The sequence below is a fragment of the Geotrypetes seraphini genome, chromosome 11 (assembly GCF_902459505.1).
Source record: "Geotrypetes seraphini chromosome 11, aGeoSer1.1, whole genome shotgun sequence".
Taxonomy (NCBI): domain Eukaryota; kingdom Metazoa; phylum Chordata; class Amphibia; order Gymnophiona; family Dermophiidae; genus Geotrypetes; species Geotrypetes seraphini.
In genome coordinates, this window is record NC_047094.1 from 88,132,221 (window position 1) to 88,155,433 (window position 23,213).

The 23,213-nt window shown below is 41.0% G+C and overlaps 1 long non-coding RNA gene across 1 annotated transcript in view; it reads right to left on the bottom strand.

Moving 5' to 3' along the window:
- Positions 1-7,346: 7,346 nt before the first annotated feature.
- LOC117369051 overlaps positions 7,347-23,213 on the bottom strand; it is a 44,918-nt gene continuing 29,051 nt past the window's right edge. Inside the window, exons 3-4 of the long non-coding RNA XR_004541075.1 lie at positions 17,400-17,607; positions 7,347-7,780 (exon numbers count right to left, since the gene is read on the bottom strand). This is a non-coding gene — a long non-coding RNA (uncharacterized LOC117369051). The remainder of the gene's footprint in view (positions 7,781-17,399; positions 17,608-23,213) is intronic.

Here is a 23,213-nt window from a genome sequence, read left to right on the forward strand (position 1 = left end):
AGGATCTACCTGCCTAGAATAAGACCTTACTGGGTAAATTAGCTGTAACTCTTCATGTGGATTTTTTTGTGTGTTTTTACACTTGTTAATTGACATTCTAAATAAGTCTTTAAGTGGTGTACACTATAGTGAGCCTTGTTTCACATATCTTATTCTACTATATATATAATTTGCTGTTACTCTACTTACAATATTTATCTCAGTGCCTTTGTCTTACTCATCATGTCTATCTATGAGGCAGATTTTAGAAAGGACATTCAACTCAGAATAAGAATGTCCAAGTCAGTACGTTGTATATGAACACCCTTCCGGAGGCCGTGATAGGAAATAGCACAGTACAGGGTTTCAAGGAAGACCTGGATAGGTTCCTGGAAGACAAAGGGATTGAGGGGTACAGATAAGAGCAGTGGAAGGTTTAGAGATAACTGTAGAGATAGGCAATAAAATTAGTCAGGGACCGCTGACCAGGCAATATGCCTGAAGGGCCGCCGCGTGAGTGGACCGCTGGGCTGGATGGACCTCTGGTCTGCCCCGGCGGAGGCGACTACTTATGTACTTATGTACTTATTGGATATGCTGATGTACAACCATATCCCTGTGCCTTATGGACATACTGCAATTTTAGATAGTCACATCCTAGCTTTATAAAATTGAGATTTGGATATCCATGTGATATGGATGTTTAATGCCAGTTTTCAGATATTATATTATTACTATAACTGGGATTTGATTTGTCAGTCTCCGAGATTACCTCATTGTTTTGTGTATTATGCTGACCTTTGGTCATTATACTATTGTTATGCTTTAAGTGCAAGTGTTTTACATCAAGCTATATTTCTTATGCACTGCTATAGGTAGATCTTTTCATAAAGGTGGTTAACCAATCCCTAATAAATAATTAAATAGATCAGTTTTACATAGACAATCCAAGTTGTCAGCATATCCCAGTCACATATCATTCATTACCAATGAGCAAATGAAAACCTAAGGGACCATGACATGATCTCATGAAATGAATAGTAAATTGAGCAACATCTGTTTGTTTTCCTCTCCTTTCCCACTGCAGTCCCCCCTCCTCTGCCCCATAATGTGCTGGTTCACTGTGCGAGAAGCTTCAAAGGAGTGGTGACATTTCTGTTTCACTCAATGTTCTGTATTCTGAGAAAAATCATCTCCTGATGCGTTGAAAGAAAAAGATGAAAAAAAAAAAAAAAAAAGAGAAGATGTGCAAGAAACACTGCCCCAGAAGATGGAGGCGAGTTGAACAGAGGTGCTCAGCAGGCTTTTGCTGCAGAAGCACAGATGAATTACAGGGTTGAAGAACAGAGATCAGAATCAGAATGGATTTTGCCATTGCAATGGGGAAAGAGGAGTATATGAGCATTGCAGTGTTTTGACTGAGAAGCCTAATAATCTGAAAGGCATCAGAGAGTCACATATTCATTTCCATTCAATTCAATGAAGCAAGCGATTTTATTCTTTAACAATAGGGGTTGTCCATCCTTTTTGAATGAAACTTATTTAAAACTTGCTGGCAGACATCTGCCATAGAGACAACAGCACCTCAAAGGATCAGGAGTGCCGTGAAGACCCCTTTGTATGGAGTCTGTTCAGCCTCAGATGTGTTTTTCTGATATACAGACTAAATCAGGCAACACGGCCCTTCTCTACCTGTGTATGTGTGCTATTGTTACTCCATTACTGAGGACACCGCATTGGCTTCCGGTTTATTGGCGGGCTCAATTTAAGTGTGCCAGTGTTATATTTAAAATTTTATGTAGGATTTTTTTTCCCCATTGCTTACTTTTAATTTCAATTCCCAACAACCCCATTCCTCTAGAGCAGTGGTTCTCAATCCTGTCCTTGGGACCCCCCAGCCAGTCGGGTTTTCAAGATATCCCTAATGAATATGCATGAGAGAGATTTGCATACCTGTCACTTCCATTGTACGCAAATCTCTCTCATGCATATTCATTAGGGATATCTTGAAAACCTGACTGGCTAGGGGGTCCCCAGGACAGGGTTGAGAACCACTGCTCTAGAGCAGGGGTAGGGAACTCCGGTCCTTGAGAGCTATATTCCAGTCAGGTTTTCAGGATTTCCCCAAGGAATATGCATGAGATCTATTTGCTTTCAATGCATATTCATTGGAGAAATCCTGAAAACCCGACTGGAATACGGCTCTCGAGGACCGGAGTTCCCTACCCTTGCTCTAGAGCAGTGTTTTTCAACCGCTGTTCCGCGGCACACTAGTGTGCCGCGAGATGTTGCCTGGTGTGCCGCAGGGCCCGGAGCTGACAGGGGGCCCGAGGCAGGGGCGCCAGTAGCTCGCCAAGGCAAAGTGAGTCGATCACCCAGGACTCACTTTGTCTTGGCGATCTAATCTATCGAGCCGATAAGTCTTCTTCTCCCCGACGTCAATTCTGCAGTCGGAAAGGAAGTTCGGGCCAGCCAATCGCTGCCTGGCTGGGCGGAACTTCCTCTCCGATTGCACAATTGACGTCAGGGAGAGCATGCGTCAGCGTCGGCTTTGGGGCCTGTTATCCATTGGTGGGTCCTGTTCCCCGATGGCAGTGGCTTGGGGAACGGCAGGGAGAAAGAAAGAAAGGGGGCAGGCAGGGAAACAGAAGGAAAGAAGAGAAACAGAAAAAAAGAAAGAAAGGTCAGGGAGAGAGGAAGAAAAAGTTGGGGGAGGGAATGAGGTGTGGAGGAGAGAAAGCATACAGGCTGATAGAAGGGAAGAAAGATTGGATGCACAGTCAGAAGAAAGTGCAACCAGAAATCACCAGACAAGGTAGGAAAAATGATTTTATTTTAAATTTAGCAAAGTGGAGGCAGTATTACCACAGTTTTCAAAGGAATTTGCCCAAATAACTTAATAGTTAACTGGGTAAATTCCCAGAGATGAAAACTTCCCTTCACTTACTATGCACAGTTCTGAATTTATATCTGCTGTCTATATTTTACAATATGGTCCCCTTTTACTAAACCGCAATAGTGGTTTTTAGCGCAGGGAGCCTATGAGCGTCAAGAGCAGCGCTGGGCATTCAGCGCAGCTCCCTGCGCTAAAAACTGCTATTGTGGTTTAATAAAAAGGATGGAGGGTATATTTGTCTATTTTTGTATGCTATAAAAACCAAATACAGAGAGAGACTGAGAGCTGTTGACGAAGAGCTACGTGTGTGTCTTTCTTCGATTCCAGCCAGAATATCAGCTTTGTGTTCAGCCAAACAGGCCCAGGTTTCGCACTGAATAAAGTATTTTATAATTTTTATTTCGTAATAAAGTAATTATAAAATACTTTCTTTGTGTTTATTTGATTCCTATTCAAGAGAATTACTTTATATATAGTCAATATAGGCAGAGAGTTAAATTTTTTAACATTTTCTAATGGTGGTGTGCCTCGTGATTTTTTTCATGAAACAAGTGTGCCTTTGCCCAAAAAAGGTTGAAAAACACTGCTCTAGAGGAATACACAAAATTTGAATTAGTATTCCCTTCCATTAGGGGTATTAAAACCTTGGGTAGGCTTTCTTACTGTATGGCAGGGGTCTCAAAGTCCCTCCTTGAGGGCCGCAATCCAGTGGGGTTTTCAGGATTTCCCCAATGAATATGCATGAGATCTATGTGCATGCACTGCTTTCAATGCATATTCATTGGGGAAATCCTGAAAACCCCACTGGATTGCGGCCCTCAAGGAGGGACTTTGAGATCCCTGCTCTGTGGCATTTGCCTTGGTAAAAATCTGGAATGATCTTTCTTCAGAAATTAGACTTCTTCTGTCCTTGACATTTTTCAGGAAAAGTTTGAAGACATATTTTTTTCCAGAAATTTTTTAACTGATAAATAAGGGACTGTAACAGAGGAATTTCTGGCCAATCATTGTTTTCCTTTGTTTTTCTAATTAACTTTGTAAACCGGATCGAGTCCCTAGTGGGAATGACCCAGTATATGAAGGTGCTCTAGCGGTTTTAGTACATGCTAGATGCTAACGCCTCCATAGAGCTGGCGTTAGTATTTTCTGTGTAGTGCGGGGTTAGCGCGCGTGGCATTGTAGCTCGCACTAAAACCGCTAAGCGCACCTTCATAAAAGGAGCTCTAAGGTTTGGATTGGATTGTTTATTTCTATTTTCTAATTTTCTAATTTTCAATTTTTATTTCTTTTTTTTTAGCTATCCTAACTTGTAATTACCAAGCCACCCTAACCCTCTGAAACTAAGGAAAGACATGAACAGAAACTAAGAAGAAATTTTAAAACAACTCAAGATCATAAGAACTTTGAAGCTAAAATGAAACCACCACCACAATACCACCTTTGGCACCAACAAGAAACGATTTAACAGAGATCTAGTTTTTTCTATCACATTATAAACCAAAAATGTTACTGCTTTGTCACCTTTTGATCACCCATCCATTTTCCCTATTTCTCATCCATCCGTTGGCCCTACCCCTCCCTTTAAGACTGTCATTAGAATTTCATGAATACATATTCTCTTATTCTCATCTTTTGCTCATACTATCCTGACCAGAAAAGAAGATACTGTCCATTGAAAGCTAGTCACAAATTTTATTAAGTTAGTCCAACCAAATAGATACCATCTTTCTTATTAACCTTTAATAAGAAAGCCACACTATATTTTTATTTTTTCCTAAGAACAGAAATGGTGTTGCGTTCTGGTTTCAATTTCTTGCTGGCATCGTCACCCATGAAATTTGGAAGAAGTGAGGCTAGGATAGTTTTTTTTATCTGCTTGTCAAAAGTTTCAACATGATTAGTATTTCTCCTTAAGGGAGTTCTGCTGTGTACATAATGGATCTGCAGATGAATGAGCAAAAATGATTTCTGGATCATGCACTCATTTGGTTACTTTGAAGGATCTGAACTGAAAATGCCCTTATTTGTCATATGTACCGTTCATTTTAAAACAAATACATCCCTAATAGATACAGATATAAAGCTATTGATGTACATATATAACTGACAAACATGAGTATGTACCGGTAGTCAAAATGTTGATAAGGAGGTTTTGGGGATGTAATGAATGATGAAACTTGAGGTCCTGTATGAAAGCTTGCCACTTCTTTTACACAGCTTGAATGCAGCTCTGCATATTTAAGTAATAGCCAAAAACTAGTAAATAAATATATCCTTCTCTGAGACTGAAGTAGTTTATTCAAGAGCAACAACAAAACTAAGAAAGGGTCTATGTCCCAAGAAAACTGGTGAGTCCAAAACAAAACAGAATGGAACAATAGTCTCTGGATGTCACAGGAACCATTGGTAAATAAAAAGTCTATTCAAATAAAATATCCTAACGTAAAAACATCAAAGCTCAATAAATCAGAGCATACATGAGCCACCAATTGTTCATAGGGATGGCAACATATACTGGACCAAACACAGTCCGCAATTTTTTGCCATCATCAGGGGGTCCTGATCATAGGTGCAATTCCAAAATTGAGCAATTAGGCTAATGTTGCACAATGATACTGAGAAATGTGACTTGTGATAAATATATTGAGCAACTTGAAATATATGTAGCGGCTCTTCTAATACAGCCAAATTGTTAAAAGAGAAAGCAGGGGGTAGTAAGGAGGTTTTGTGGATGTAAAGAATGATGAAATTTGAGGTCCTGTGTGAAATGCATGCCACTTCTTTTACACAGCTTGAATGCAGCTCTTCATATCTGAGTAATAGCCAAAAACTAGTAACCGAGCCAAAACCAGAGAAATATTCATATATGGGAGTGTGATAGACACTGGTCTGTGTGCTCCTGTCTTGACTAGTCACACTTTGCTTTTCTGCCTTCTCCTTGTTTATTCCTTCCTGTATCTTTCCCCTCGCTCCCATAGAAACACAGCCTGCCGAGTGGATCTAGGTATCTTTGCAAGCCTGAGAACTAGAGAGGCCCTACCTCTAAGGCACTGATTGGTGGGTACAGGCTGCCATAGGAGCAGGTACTTTCTGTCTCCCTTCATGCATGCTAAAGCTGCACATTGTTGAAATGTGCCTCCTCTAACTATTGATCTTTCTGACATATAACTAGGGAGCCCCCCCCACCCCCATCCTTAAAAGCACTTAGTACTTTCTCAATGCAAATTGAAAAAGGATTTCTTATTCACAATGGATTCCGGTGCTTCAATATCTCAAAGGACAACATCTCTGAATGTGCAGATCCAGAGGTGCAGGAGAAAACCATTTGGAACCAGATCTGAAAATAGAAGTATAGAGCTGAGCAGGTTTTGATACTACTGCAACTCCTCATGATCTTGGGCAAGCCACTTAATTCTCCATTGATTCAGGTACAAGACTTAGATTGTGAGCCCACTAGGGACAAAGTATCTGCATGTAGGACCTGATTCTATAAATGGTGCCTCACTTGTAAGCACCAGTTGAAGTGGTTGTCAATCAACTATGTGGTGCCATTTTGTGACCGGTCAGGCTCCGTGCCTGCCAAGGTCCCTGTGGGTGCTGGGAGGAAAGGGGATAAGAAACCCAGAAAGGGAAGGCCCAGAGCCCGGCCCAGTCACTATGTGGATTTCCCGGAGCCTACTACCCATCCAGAGGCAAATGATGGTGTAGACCCCAGCTTCTTCCACACCCAGGTCTAAGGTATTGCCCTAGCTTGCCAGACATGCCTTACTTGGGAAAAACCTCTTGACTTCCTCTCACCATCCCCACCAAGAGCAAACTACTGACTTTTAAAGGGAAGAGGCCATGCCATGCTCTAAGTGAGCCTGATCTCCCCTGGACTCCTCTCTGGCTCCCCTGGTGGGCATTAATGAAAACACAGGGATCAAGGCAGACACGGAGCCTGACTGGTCACAATTTATAGAATCACGCCTAGCACTCCTAAGTGGTTTTAGACATCGATAGGTGTCCTAGTGGTAGATGCCATTACATTAGGCCAGGGGTTTCATGACCTAATTTCCTATCACCTAACAGATGCCTAGCGATGCCTAAGTCAACCATGCCTAGGTGTCAGTAGGTGCCTTGACTTAGGCGTTGCAAGCCACTGCAAGATATTCCATGTGAAAATTTAAATTGGTTTTTTTTTAATTTTTAATTGGTTTTTAATGGTGTAGTCAATTACCATGCCAATTAAACCAATTAAAAACAATTAAGTTTCACTCAGAATTTAATTAGGTGTTGCTGGGTGTCCCCGATTATCATTGATAATTTATTAAACTTGATATACCATCTTCATTGCTAGGTGTCCCCAATTATCGTTTATTATTTATTAAACTCGATATACCACCTTCATTGCAACAGAATTCAAGGAGGTTTACAATTAAAAAAAAAAAATAAGTAAAACAAGAAGAGATAAACAAATAAAATAGGCCAGTAACACATACTCATACCAGAAACATAAACACCATTTAAAGAATTTCCCTCATAATTTGTATAGTGCTACCTACATCTAGTAGCGCTGTAGAAATGATTAGTAATAGAAGTGGCAGAATTTTGATGACCAAAAAAGACAATTGTACACTGATTCCTAGGAATAGCTTGATGAGTATCAAAGGAATCATATAGGGGTCCTTTTACTAAGGCATCCATTATAGTGTTTAGTACGCCTTAGTAAAAGGAGCCCATAATGTGATAGGAATAAATAACAAACCTCTGTTCAGTACCAAAGTTTGAGATTAGGTCAAATAAATTTCAAACTCTTCTCAATCTTCTTTAAGGCCATTCCAAATGTCAGGCAGGACTTTGTGAGATTGTTCCCCGTTACTGCCCCAGCGAGCCTCTCTCTCTTCCTCCATATGTTCTCCTGGTCTTAAAAAAAAATTAACAAAGATGCTCTTTAAATATTCAATTTCCACAATCACCTGAATCTTCATACCTGAGCATATCTGTGTGCAGTGCCCAGACCCAGTGGAAGGGGGATCCCAACCCCTCCTAGTAATTCTACTACTGCCAACTATGAATTCTTTGTACAGTGCTACAGGACATATAGAGAACCATGGAGGCATATTAAAAAGAGACAATCCCTGCTCCATAAAACTTACAATTTAGTCAAGACACACATACACAAGACAAACAGAAGGAGCGTTATAGAAAAAAGTTGAAATGAAGAAAGCCCTAGCCAGGGAGACCCTGAACACCTGAGCCATGGACCTCTCCACGGGTCACACTTTTACGTCCAGGTGACTGATAAATGCCTTTCAGGGCCCTAATGGTGGTGGCTGTTCCCTTTCCAGTGGAAAAAAAATATTTAGATCATATAACTGGTTTGAAAAGTGTCCTCAAGGTCTTGGAGCAGTAATGTAGAAAGGAATTCCTGTGCCCCAAGAAGTGGAGCGCATATATTTTGCATTTACATAAATACATTTCATCAAGGAAATTTGAGGCAGTGCATTCAGAAAAGAGGTATATTATGTCCTCTGCACACAAAGCTGTCATGCAATGGAGAAATAAAGGAGGATATGCAGAGATTTTCTACCAGCAGATATTTCTTATAAAGATAGAAAAAAAAAAAAAAATTAAAGAGCAGTCAAAGAAAAATATCTCTAAATCTGCTGGTCTGAAATGCTATTAGAGTCACTGGTACTGAAGAAGGCGGGTGGGGGGAGACAATTAATATGCAGTACAGCCAGTGGAGTGTGAAGGGGGTGAGGCATATATATCCCAGCATGCATCTGGCCACAAAAATATCTGCAAAGCACTATGGTGGCCATCTGCTTAGAGGCTGAGAGTTCAAACAGCTTGAGCCAGGAGGGAGGGTGCAGGAATGCCAGATAGAGTGAAGCAAACTAGCTGATGAACACAGACCAGCCACAGAATAAGGATTGCCACTGCAGTGATGCTAAGGAGGGATCTTAAGGCCTAAGGCTTGCTATTCCAAAGCCAGAAAATGAACAATGCCCCCACCCCCATTCCTAAGGTCTTAGCAGAGGAAACAGTAGTAGTGGAAAACAGCCTGAATCTAGTGTTATGCAAACAGTACCAAAAATCACATGGAGACCTTCATCTTTATGTGTTACACTACACAGAATCTCACCTGTTCTCTCACTTTATTACACTGTATCAACCAACACAAAAGAAATATATTCCAAATAAAGTTATTTGCCTGCCTAAATTAATATCTCACATGTCTTCCTAAACAGAGGGGCTTTAATTCATCTCTGGGGGAATCATGTTAGACTGCCATACTATCAACAGATTCATTTGCATATGCAGATATGTCTAATTATTCAACATGCAATTAAAAGCTTGTGTGTCAGCAAATGGGACTAATTAGATACATTTATCTATGATTATCAGCTTTATTACAAAACAAACTAGATTTGCTTTCATCTCACAGGGAAGCACTGCTAAAGGACTAGGGGCTGAGGCTGGTTGGGAAGGGTGAAGTTGATTCTACCTGAGTCAAATAGTTGCAATGGGCCACAGAAAGATGAATCTATCCTTCTGGATAAACATTGAAGGAATTGGTGGGGACAGATATATGAAATTATATTAGCAGCGAAAAAAAAAAATAACCTATAAAAGGCAAAGATGCCTTGCATATCTTGGAGTTTCCTAATAAAGGTTGGACTAAAATGTTTTCAAAGATCCTCCTAACCCCACCACCACCTTTTATCAAGCCACGCTGCCGAGCAGTGCAAGCTAAATACTGAGCTGCCCATTCTAATCCTATGGGTGGCTCGGCAGCTTCATAAAAGAAGGGGATAAATGTTTAAACAACTGCAAAGTATTTTGAAACTATGTAAGGGGTCCCATTCCGAACACCATCGAGTTTCAAGTTTATTATAAAATTTGATTAATCGCTTATTCAAAATTCTAAGCGATGAACAAATCAATACAGTTACAAAATTGGGGGACAACAAAACTAACAAAAAAAACTGAACCTTACAAAACATATTGACGACTAACTTTACTAACAAAATAAAACGTGAGGAAAGGATGGGGAAAGAAATACAATTTGGTTAATAGAAGAAAAGACACTTATGGTTGAAAACAATAGGAAGAGAGAGAACAAAGAATCTCAAAGAAGTTATGAAAATAAAATGAAACTCCTAGTCAGTCCTTGTAGTCATTAAATGCATCTTTAAAAAGAAAGCTTTTGAGTTTGCTCTTAAATTAATCCAAATTTTTTTCCTCTCTTAAGTAAATAGGGAGGGAATTCCATATTTGAGGAGCTGTAACAGAAAAGATGAAGTGCCGTCGTGTATTAATCATTTTAAGTGAGGGGATGACTAATAAATGTTGGTCAATGGACCTCAGTAATCTGGATGAGGTATAAGGAATCAATGTTTTGTACATGAAAGCCAGAGTTTTGTATATCAGAGAAGGTAAGCAAACTTAATTTGTACATTATGCGACGTGCGACAGGAAGCCAGTGCGCTTTTTTAAGAAGAGGAGTCACGTGATCGAATTTCTTAGCTTTCATTATAAGTTTGATTGATGCGTTCTGGATAATCTGTAAATGTCTGATTTCCTTTTGGGCTATTCCCTTGAATAGGGCATTGCAATAATCGATTTTTGAAATAACCAAGGAGTGAATTAATATGTTAAGAGACTTTGGACATAAAAATTTTGAAACTGAACGGATCTGATGAAGTCTGTAGAAAGTTGATTTAACAATGTTACTAATATGATCATGGTAGGTTAATTTATCGTCGAAGATAACCCCTAAGATCTTAATGCGACTTATCAACTGTAGAGTGATACCCTTAATAGAAATTGGAAAAATAAGTTTGAGACTATCTTTCCAGGGAAAGAACATAACATTTGATTTATTAATATTAAGAGCTAATCTGTTGGTATCAAGCCACTGGTGAATCTGTTCAAGTTTCTTATTAATTGCTAATGTTTCGAGAGAATTGTTGGGATCAAGCGGATGTAAAAGCTGGATATCATCTGCGTAAACAAATGCGGTAAAGCCAATAGATTGGCAAAGGGTCATGAGAGGTGCAAGAAAAATATTAAACAAAAGAGGAGAAAGAATGGATCCTTGCAGAATACCGTATGTTGCTGAGAAACTTTCAGAAGGACAGTTGTATGATGGACAATTGTTGAAGGACACAATTGATGAGCGATTTTCAAAATAGGATTTAAACCAAAGAAGAACCTGGTCCATAATACCTAAGGATTGAAGTCTATCTATTAAAAGATTGTGATCAATTGTGTCAAACACTGATGAGAGATCGATAGAGATCAGAAGAACAGATGTATGATGATCCAGGTAGTAAAGTATGGAGGTATGGAGTATGGAGGTTGATTGGACATGCCAATCAACGAATGTTCAGTAGAGTGATAGTGTCTAAAGTCAGTTTGATTTGGATGTAAAATGTTTGTTTTTTCTATAAATTATGATACTTGATTAAATACTATCTTCTCAGTCAGCTTTGCCAAGTAAGGGATGTTCACTCCCCTCTGAAATGAGGAATAAGGACCAAATTCTTTAAATGGCGCTGGAAGTTAGGCGGTGGTAGGAGCCCCACCGCCACCTCGCTTAATTGCTTTATTTGGTTCAATCAGGGCAGTAATTGACTGTGCTGATTAAAAACCATTAAAAAACTTGTTTAAAAAATATAGGTGCCCAGAAGTACCTACAAAAACAGCGCCGCATCACATCTACATAGGTGCCTAAGGTCGAAGTAAGCGTGGTTTGCACTAGAAATTACGTTGGGTGTCATTAAGTGCCTCTGTAGACATCAAAGGTGCTGGTAATGTAGGCCTTCAAAACACTGGTCTATATTTCCGGTGCCTACCTTTAACATCAGCTACAACACCATAACATGATTGAGATGTGACTAGCACCATTTTTGTAGACAGCCGCCGATTATGGTGCCATTTGCAGAATCTGTCCCTAAGGGGCAAAATTCTATAAAAAGCCCATAAAAATAGGTGCCTAACTTAACTAGCAAATTGGCTTCAATAATTGAGCTTTAACAAGCTCATAATTGAAAAAAATACAATTTAATTGGGAGATAGGCGCCTATCTTCTTAAGTGCAATTCTACAAAAGATAGGTGCCAAACACCAAAGTAGGCATTTTTAGGGGTGGAGAAAGACTTAGGGCTCCTTTTACAAAGCTGCATTAGCGGTTTAATGCGTGTAACAGCAGCGCTAAACTGACAGCCGCGCTAGCCGCTACCGCCTTCTCTTGAGCAGGTGGTAGTTTTTCGGCTAGCACGGGGATTGGCACATGATAAAAAGTTGCGTGCGATAAAGCCACTAACACAGCTTCGTAAAAGGAGCCCTTAGGCGTCACCAGGCACAATGCTCTAAAGCAGTGTTTTTCAACCTTTTTACACCTATGGACCGGCATCGGTCCGTGGACCGGCGGTTGAAGAACACGGGGCTAAGTCATGGGCTAGACCCCGCCCATCTCTACCCAATCTCCACCCCAGACCCCATCCCCAGAATAGTACTAATTGCACCTTACACGTCCCGTGCGTCATCTGGAAGAGACGTCAGAGAGAAGGCTTCCGGTTCAGGCACAGGATGCCTGTAGGAGCCACTGCCCATGGCTTTGTGCAGTGAATCAGTAAGGAAGAGGGAGCTGGCTCGAAGATAACGCCGCATCGATCGCAATGTGGACCGGCGGTTGAAGAACACTGTTTTGGGTCTGATGCACGTGCTGGCCCTGTGGACCAGCAGGAAATTTCTGCGGACCGGCACTGGTCCATGGACCGGTGGTTGAAGAACACTGCTCTAAAGGACTTAGGTGCCTATAATGTTGGCCTTTAAAATCCTGGCCTACATTGCAGGTGCCTAAGTTTTAAGTTGGGCATGATTCTGTAATGGGCGCCCAAGTGTGACTGACATGCAGTAGGCGCCTAACTTTAGGTGACTCTCTTTTTAGGCACCAATTACAGAATGGCCCTAAGGCCCAGATTCTGTAAACTGCGTCCCGATTGTAGCAATCGGGATACACGTTAAAAAAAAAAATGCTCCCCAGGCAGGCTGCCTATATTGAAGACGCCTCCGGGAGCCTAGGGAGGCCCGCAAGCCCGCCTAATCTTGCCTAAGGCGAACCTAGGCAGCCTTATGCATCTCCCTACTAGAACGGGAGATGCTTACAATGTAAGTAGACGCAGCCACTATACTTATTGCGGCAATGGATCTCCCTGACGTAATTAGTATAGCGGCTGCGGCCACCAGTCTCCCCCACCTCCCCCTGAACGAATAAGGCAGGACAGATGCCCAATCCCTCCTGCTGGAAGAACCTCCACCCGCCCCCGATGATCGCCAGCAGGAGGGTGCTCAACCTCGCTAAAATGCCAATCTTTATTTCATTTCCAATTTTATATTTTTATTTTTATTGTGAAAAGAGAAAATATCTGTCAAAATGAAATGAAAGAAATATGAAATGATAACTCAAATTAAAAAAAAAAATGTATGTGTAGTTTGTAAACCAGCTTCATTTTGGAAAAATGTAACATTTTCAACTTCATTACAACGTGTCTGGCCCTCATTAATCCCACACAATATATTCCTGCCTTCATGCCAGCTCAAGATAATCCTTGTCCTCCTTGAGACTGACCAGAACCTCACCAACCTCCACAAAAACATTACAGCTTGCATAATGAGACTCCGTGCCTGGTCCCTCTCGGTACAGATGAAACTAAACGAATCTAAAACAAAACTACTCTGGCTCGGCCCAAAATTCGAACACCTGCCCACACTTTTCACACTACCCACAGGCGATACACTACAGCTCGAGTTCTCATGCAAGGTCCTTGGTATCACTATCGATTCCTCTCTCTCCCTCAATGACCACCTCAACTCCTTGGCAAAATCATGCTTTTTCAGCCTTCACATGCTGAGGAAAGCTAGATCCTACTTCAGCCAAAAACACTTTGCCATCCTTGTCCAATCCATCATCCTCTCCAAACTAGATTACTGCAACGCCATCTACTTAAATCTATCAAAAAAAAGTATTCTAAGACTCCAGCTAATCCAGAATACTGCAGCCAAACTGATCTTCTCAAAACGCAAGTCTGACCATGCCTCCCCACTCCTTGCCAAACTTCATTGGCTCCCAATAATCTCCAGAATCCATTTCAAATGTTCCTGCCTGGCTTTCAAGATCATTCACGGAATCCTGCCTCCTCTTATCCCACTGTCTTTCAACTCCTCCAGTCCTGACTCCTCCTGAACTGCCCAAAGGCTTAAACTAGCCTTCCCCTCTCCACGCGGCATCCACTATTCAGGCAAACTGGGAAAATCCCTTCTCTTCAAAATCACAGGTCTTTGGAACGACCTCACCACCCCGCTGCGGAACCTGAGCTCCCTTCAGTTATTCCGCAAACAACTGAAAACCTGGCTTTTCAGCAAATTGTAGCTCTATCCTTCCCCCCTTTCTCTCCCCCCTTCTACACATAAGTTAATGTAATCCTTTTTCTTCTTCTCTACCCACTATTTTAAGTTCTTGTAAACCGTGTCGAGTTCCATTCTCATGGAGATGATGCGGTATATAAACTTAAGGTTTAGATTAGATTAGATTAGAAGATAAGGGTAAGAAGCTTAGAGACTTGTACCTATACTTCACTTACCACACTGACCCTGCTACGTTTCTTCTCAAGCACTTGAATAGCCCAAGTCCACATGAACAAATGGAAAAGAAGAAGAATTAATAGAAAAATATTGTAGAAATCTTTTGTTCCTGATCAGAAAATGCTGCCATGATTAGAAGGAAATTAAATATAATAGTTTAATGACACAAGGACAAATTTGTCCCCATCCCTTTCGGGATCTGTCTCCATCCCTGTCTCGCCCCCATGAGTTCTGTCCCTGTCCCTGCCCTATCCCAGCAAGCTTTGCCCTCATCTGCACTTTAAAATCATAAGTGTTCAAAGCTTGAAGGAATGGGACAGGGACAGTACTCGAGGGGATGGGATGGGGATGGAGACAGATCCCGCAGGGACGAGGACAAATTTGTCCCTGTGTCACTCTCTATACAGGAGTTAAGAAAGATCATGTAAATGCAGAAATCCAAAAACTAAGGGCTCCCTTTACTAAGCTGCGATAGCGGTTTTAGCACGCGCTGAATTGCCATGTGTGCTAGACCTTAACGCCAGCATTGAGCTGGCGTTAGTTCTAGCCACGTAGCACGGGTTTAGTGCGTGCTAAAATCCTGCGTTCACTACAAACGTTATCGCAGCTTAGTATAAGAGCCCTAAAATATAACGTTTCATCCCCTATGCACACCTTGGTTTGCATTACAAGAAGAAGAAGCAAGACCTTCTGAAAAATATCAAAATTTTGGTTCTCTAAATCATCAATCTCCAAGTTTCAAGTGTATTCAGATCTTGATATACCGTTCATCAGATGTCTGAATGGTTTATAATAAAAGTAAAAAGGACTAAATTTAAAAACAAATACAGGGAACACCCCCCAAAAAAATCCCCATACAACTAGATATATAAGGAAAGAGGGGGAGAAATACAATGTTTTAAAAGAAAATAATACAAACATAAAAGGGAGAGGGAATATATTTAAAATTGTCTAGTCTTTGCCTAAGTTTGGGTTAAAACAGTCGCGTTCTTATTTAGTAAAAAGAAATTTTAGAGTGACCTTTTTCTCATGTTTGTATCCTTCAATGGGAAAGTTTTGAGGTTTGATTTAAACCTATCCATGGAGGATTCTCGACGGAGATAGGAAGGCATGGCATTCCATAAAGTTGGAGCTGTTACAGAGAAAATAGATTTACGAGTAGTGTCGTAAATAATATGACGTAATGAAGGAACAGTCAAAGGTTTTGATGACTAGAGTGCAGTGTTCTTGAAAGATTATACGGAAGAAGTAATTTGTCTGTAAAAGCTGGAGAATGTTCTTGTCTGGATTTAAAAGTAAGAAACAAAATTTTAAATGTCAGTTGGGGCTCATAAGAAGTCAGACCAGAGGTCCATCATGCCTAGCATTCCACTCACGCGGCAGCCCATCAGGTCCAGGAGCTGTATAGTGATCCTCTATCTATACCCTTCTATCCTCTTTTCCTTCAGGAAATTATCTAATCCCTTCTTGAACCCCAATACTGTACTCTGTCCTATCACACCCTCTGGAAGCGCATTCCAGGTTTTCACCACCCTTTGGGTGAAGAAGAACTTCCTAGCATTGGTTCTGAATCTGTCCCTTTTTAATTTTTCCAAATGCCCTCTCGTTCTTGTAGTTTTTCGAAAGTTTGAAAAATCTGTCCCTCTCCACTTTCTCTATGCCTTTCATGATCTTGTAAATCTCTATCATGTCCCCTCTAAGTCTCCGCTTTTCCAGGGAAAAGAGCCCCAGTTTCTCTCTCTCAGCATATGAATGGTTTTCCATACCCTTTATCAATCGTGTCACTCTTTTCTAAACCCTCTCGAGTACGGCAACCAATATTGGATGCAATACTCCAGATGCGGATGCACCATCGCCCGATACAATGGCAGAATAAGTATAAGTATTGATTATATGATAGATAAGGGTGGGGAGGGGGGGAGATAAGAGAATATTATATGTATCATTGTTGATTATCAAGTGATATATTTATGGTTATTTGTATGGATATGTTATCATAAAAGAGCTAAAAGAGCTCCGACACTAAAATAATACAATTTAACTCAAAAGAGAAAACATTTCAATAACTGGGCAGTCACAACTGCTCAAAAATGTCGCTACTTATCAGAGACAACAGCTCCGACCAGCAGATCCAAAGTTACATCATGAGCATTCTCTCTCTTTTATCCTACTTAACAATAAATATTCTATAGTGTTCAATGTCTCCAATGTTTAAAACACTTAGGAGGGCATTTTCAATAGTGCATCTAAGTCCAACTTTGGACATCCTGAGAAGGACGTCCAAAATCTGAATCCCAAAAACATGCATTTTTTATACTGCTAGACATTCACTTTTTATTTTTTTTTTGAAAGTTGCCTACTTAGACGTGAGAGGGGACAACATTGTAATGGACGGACCACACAGACATGCCAACAGAGTAGTGGAGCACCTTAGAGGACACTGCTGTGAACTTCACATTAAGGGTGACCCATTTCTGACGAGGTGACCCATTTCATCTGCTGCTTCAGGAACTCTGCTCAGCTTACCAAATAATTTGGCACAAAGATTCAGCTCCATGTAATAATTTCATTAACAAGCTTCATAAGGGCTTCCCATTCAGGTCTCATGATGTAACTTTAAGTCCACTGTCAATTAGCAACTTTTTTTGAGCAGTTGTTACTGAAATGTTCTCTCTTTTAAGTTAAATTGTATTATATTAGTGTTGGAGCTCTCTTAGCAGATTAATATTCACAAGAATTTTTTAAATTTAATTTTGGATCTATTGTATCCTTCTGGGGAATATTCTAGTTAGAAGGATAGCTATAATATATACATCATTCACACCTAACCATCTAGCTATAGACTCCAAGTCATTTCTAAGAACTTAGCATGGGCTCTAAGTTTTCACCTGCTTCCATAACTCCTATGGATCACAGACCTCAACCATCCTGGAAGATGATGATGAAGACACAGACTCTGGAACATGAGGCATGCTATGCTTTGTATATGACTGAAGTCAGCACCAGACAGGGTCCACTATGGTCCAAGCAATGGATGCTGAATATTTGCTCAGCATCTGTCTAGTTGAATCAATGGTCATAGCACTCTTTGGAGCCCTTAGAAAAGTTAAAAAGCAGAGCAAAAGACAATACTAAAATGTTTATCAGGACTTGCTATTATTAATTTAATAAACTATGCACCATGATCACATACACATAGGGGATAGTCCCTACTTCATTGAACTTACAATCTAGTCAAGACAAATATACATTTCAAAGAAGAATCTAAGGGAAACATATTTATAAAGTGGTTACAATTTAAAAGCATGCTCAGAAAGTTTAGATTTTACATATGTATATATTTCCATAGAAGATAACATTATAGATATTTGAATTGTGTTACAGCCATAGAGCTCAGCAAAATAGGAAGCGAGTCTGAAGACATAGGTAAGCAGAAGGGAACAGATAAAAGTAACTTGCCTGAGGAATGAGATTCCCAAGGAAGGATATAAGGAAAGAGAAGATTTGTAATGAGGATCTTAGAGTGAATCACAAAACATCACTTATAGTACAAGAAATACTCAGTGTACTTGAATGTAACTTACCTTGAGCTACTACTGAGAAAAGTGTGAGCAAAATCCAAAATAAATATTCACCCACATTTAACATTATAACACTAGATGGAAAAACGTATTCCTTCCCAGCAGATGACACAGGTTCATCATAGGAATTGTCCCTCAATAATGGGCATCAGAGCATCGTCCAGAAAATCTGGACACCACATCTGTCACCAGCAAGTAAGGTCATAGCACATCAACATTTTTAGATTGTGACAATGCTTATGGTTCTGGTAGATGGTTTGCTGGCTCATTTCAAGAACCAAAGTGGGAACAGGCAATAACCTTGATTGCAATGGGGTAAAACAGAGCTTCACAGAAGATTATTGTGCACCTTAGAGGATCATTTTTGATAATGCGTCCAAGTCTGACTTTGGATGTTTCCCACAAGATATCCAAATTCAGAGGCAGAGAAATGGCCATTTTCAAAACTATTGGCCATGGAAGGGGACAGCATTGTAATGGACATTCCAATAGAGCAGTGGGGCATCTTTGAGTCTACTGTTTTGAACTTCACATAAAGAATGCTAGAAGTACATCTCACCATAACCCCCTTCTAATTTATGGTGAACCCTTCAAAACTCCCCCAAAACCTACTATAACCACATGTCTACCATCCCAGTAGCCCTTATGGCTGCAGTAGGTACCTATATGGCAGTATAGTAGGGTTTTGGTTACCTCACACTTTCTACCATAAATGTAGTGGTTAGAGTAGTTTATGGGCTTCAGTCTTTCCCTCTATGGCTCACTAGCCATAGCAGATGCTGCTGTTCTACAGACAGATCAAAAAGTTCTAGGACAGTTTGAATTGCGCACCAATAGGAAGTTCTTTTGAGGTGCGCTAAGTGGCGTTGAGTAGCGTGAAACCTTATGAGTAACCTCCTTTTTTCCATTTGATGATATTTGTTTTCGTCTCCAAGCTACAGCAGTTTATGTGAAAGTGTGTTTTCATGATCAGCTATTTCTCAACATGTGTGACCTCATTGAGCAGCACTACAGTGTGAAGTTCTGTTTTAAATTGGGTAAGACCATTACAGAAACTTATGAAATGTTAAACGTGGGGAACATGTCATGAGTTGTGGAAGGTGTTTTGAATGGTATTCACACTTCAAAAGTGGTTGTGAATCAGTGGAAGATTATTTGCGAACTAGAAGACCATCAACATCAACTGATGACGATCATGTTGATCAAGTGAGGGTTCTTGTGCACGCTAATCAGTGATTAACTGTTAGAGAAATGGCAGAGGAATGCAAAATCTCCATTCGTTAATGACACAACATTCTAACTGCATTATGATCTTTCAGAATCTTCTTGAGCAGGCAAATGGAAATGAAACATCCTATATAATAAAACCCTAGCCGCGCATGCGCACTTACCTGCGTGCTTCCGTGATCTCTGATCTGTGATCAGTAGGTCCGTGGCAAGCAGGAGTGCGGATGCAGCGGCCAGACAACTCGGAGAAACACAGCACAGCCGCCGCCGCCGACTTCCCCCTCCCGCCCTCACTCACCGCCAAAACCACCACCGCCAAAGCCTCCTCCTTCTGGACGGCTCACCCGCGTTTAAATTAAGAGAAAAGTGCTGCACCACACTAACGCTGGCCTCGCCATCTTCTGTCCACTGTGGCCCGCCCTCTCTGACTACTTCCTGTTTCCGCTAGGGTTGGCCGTAATGGATAGAAGATGCCGAAGCCAGTAGTAGCGCGGTGCAGCGCTTTTCTATTAATTTCAATGCGGCGGCTGGGAAGGGGGCGGCGGAAAATGCTGATGCTACACAGGGAAGGCTGGGAAATGGTAATGCTGCACAGGAAAGGCCGGGAAATACTGCTGCTTCACAGGCAAGTGTGTGTGTGGTGGGGAAATGTTGCTTCTACACAGGGAAGGCCGGGAAATGCTGCTGCTGCACAGGGAAGTGTGTGTGTGTGTGTGGGGGGAAATGCTGCTTCTGCATAGGGAAGGCAGGGACATGCTGCTGCTGCACAGCGTAGTGTGTGTGTGGGGGGGAAATGCTGCTTCTGCACAGGGAAGGCTGGGAAATGCTGCTGCTGCACAGGGTACTGTGTGTTTGGGGGGGGCGGGACCACGGAAAGGGAAGGAGGGTAAGCGAAATGCTACTGCTGCACAGGGAAGTGGTGTGTGGGGAGGGAATGCTGCTGCTTTGGCTGCTGCACAGGGAAGGGGGGGATCGAAATGCTGCTGTACAGGGAAGTAGGGTGGGGGGAAATGCTGCTGCACAGGGACATGGAGGGGGAGGGAATGCTGCTGTGGCTGCTGCACAGGGAAGTGGGGGGGAAAGAAAAACAGACAGCTAGCACCCGTTAATGTAACGGGCTAAAATACTAGTTTCTTGATCAAGTGTTAACTAGTGATGAGACATGGGTCTATAGTTATGGCATGGAAACCAAAGTTCATTCATCTCAATGGAGAACCAAAACATCGCAAGACTGAAAAAAGTTCGGCAAGTTTGGTCGAATGTCAAAGTTAACAGTTTTTTCTGACAGTTGCAGCATAGTTCACTATGAATTTCTGCCACAAGGACAAACTGTCAACCAAAATTACTATCTGTGTTGAAATGACTCCGTGAGAGAATTAGGAGAAAGTGGCCTGAACTTTGGAGGGAATCATTGTGGTTCCTGCATCACAATAATGTGCCCACTCATGCTGCCATCAAAATTTGTGAATTATGGGCAAAAAACACGATGATAGTTCTTCCCCAGTCGCCTTACTCTCCTGACTTGGCTCCTGCTGACTTTTTCTTGTTTCCTAAACTTAAATCCATGCTGAAAGGAAAGCAATTTGACACCATTGAAGACATAAAGCAAAATTCAACACAGCAACTTTTGGCGATTCCTGAAGATGCATCTAAGGATTGTTTCCAGAAGTGGAAACGACATTGGGGAAAGTGTATTCTTAGGAAAGGGGAGTACTTTGAAGGGGACCCATAGAATAAGTTGTAAGATTGTTTAATAATTTTTATAAAATCAGTCCTGGACTGTTTCATTCAGATTTTTAGGGGGTGGGAAGGGGTCAGTGAACACTGTGTGTGTGTGAGGGTTCATTACTTAATCCCTCCAGTAGTCATTTGGTCAGTTTGGGTACCTTTATGGCACTTAGATACTTCTAAAACAGGTCTAGCTCCGGGAATCCAAGTTCTGTCCTAGTCATCCTGGGAAAGGTTTGTTTGTTGCCAAACTAATGCCCACCCATAGCACGCCTCCAACATGCCCCCATGGAGTTTTGGATGCACAGCGGCTGGGAGATCTTGCAAGACTTCCAGAAAGATGGTTTCAAAAATCAGGATTTGGCGGTCCCGGCAATTAGAATGTCCAAGTGCATGTTTATATTGTTTTTAGATGTCTGCATTTATTTTTGAAAATGAACCCTTTAGCCTCTGTAGCTGAGTACTTGAATATTCTGTATAGTGAGGCTTGTAGGAAGCCAAGGCATCCATAATGATATGTTGCACAAGCCTCTATAAGGAGCCAATAGCTAGATACCACAAAACAGCACTTTCATATTTACTGACAATCTTTGAGTATTGTCTGTACAGATGTCTGGGTGGCCATACAGCTGCTTCCACAGCTGGAAGATGAGAGATCTGATTATAAACAGCTCCTAGGCACTCTTTCTCAATATCAGATTCAATATCAGACCAAAGAATTTCCAACAGGAAACTTGACATTGCCTGTAGTATTCATAAAAGAGCAAATTCACTTGAGCAGTCACAGATATGGTCATAAAAGATAATGTTTTGCTAAGCAGAGTCAGATATCATGCAGGTATCATAGTACTGAGACACTTGTACAGTTGTTGACAGATGAAGTTAGGCAAATGAAAAGTATAGAAAGAGATGTGATGTTGTTTGGTACATCTGCAGCTTTTGATACTGTTGACCATAATAAATTAATTGTACGGCTACTGTGTTACAATGGTTTACCCCCCCCCACACACACACACACATTTTTTTAAATTCTTTATTGCAATACACAAATATATCACATATAACAAGTCAATATAAGCACATTTAACTTACAAATATACATAACCAACCATTTTCTCCCACCCATCACCCAATGATTATTTAATAAAGCACAGAAGCATAGATTTCCCCCAATAACCTTACCTATTCAAATTAGACATATCCTCCCACCTATCCCAAGTATAAATATTCAAAAATCAAATTATGACTGAAATAACCCTCCCACACTTCCCTGGATGTGCACGAAAATAAAAAATGACTCACAATCAAAGACCTACTATAGTAGGGTAATATGAGATGTCAACGGGCCCCATACCAATCTAAATATATTACCATGCCCCAAACTATCGGCGTTCATCCTTTCATATCTATAGCTGGAACAAAGATTTGCCCACCAGAAAGGAAAATTTAAACGGTCGCAATTCTTCCAATTACGGGTAATCATCTGCATGGCTATCCCGATCATGATAAAGAAAAGACGGCATTTATATTGATCCATAGGGGGCTTAACATGTAATAATGTTCCACAAATGACCAACTCATACGTCAGTGGAATTGATGATTCCAATATGTTGCTAATCTTACCCCATACTGACCTCCAAAAGTTAAGTATCGAAGGACAATAGAACAACAGATGATCCAGTGTCCCAGTGTCTAGATGACAGTGCCAGCATCTATTAGATTTAGAACTGTCTAAACTGTGTAACCTAACCGGGGTCCAAAAAGATCTATGTAACAGAAAAAAAACAAGTTTGTCTCATAGATGCTAATTCTGTACATCTCATTCTCCAAGTCCAAATACGCGTCCATCGAGATGCAGAAATATACTGCTTTATCTCAATGCTCCAAATGTCACGAAGACCATTTTTTGGTTTTTTTTATTCAAGAAATCAGATATTAATTTATACCACCTAGCAGCCTGATGTCCTAAAAAATCTGTCTGGAAGGAAAGGACCTATAATGATTTTTTTAGATTTCGCCAATCAGGGAGCCCCTTCTGAATGGCTTGTTTCAACTGCAACCACTTATAATTTTGAGACTTCGCAATACCAAGGGCTCCTTTTACAAAACTGCGCTAGAGCCTTAACCTGTGGAATAGTGCACGCTAAATTGCCCCGCGTGCCAGCC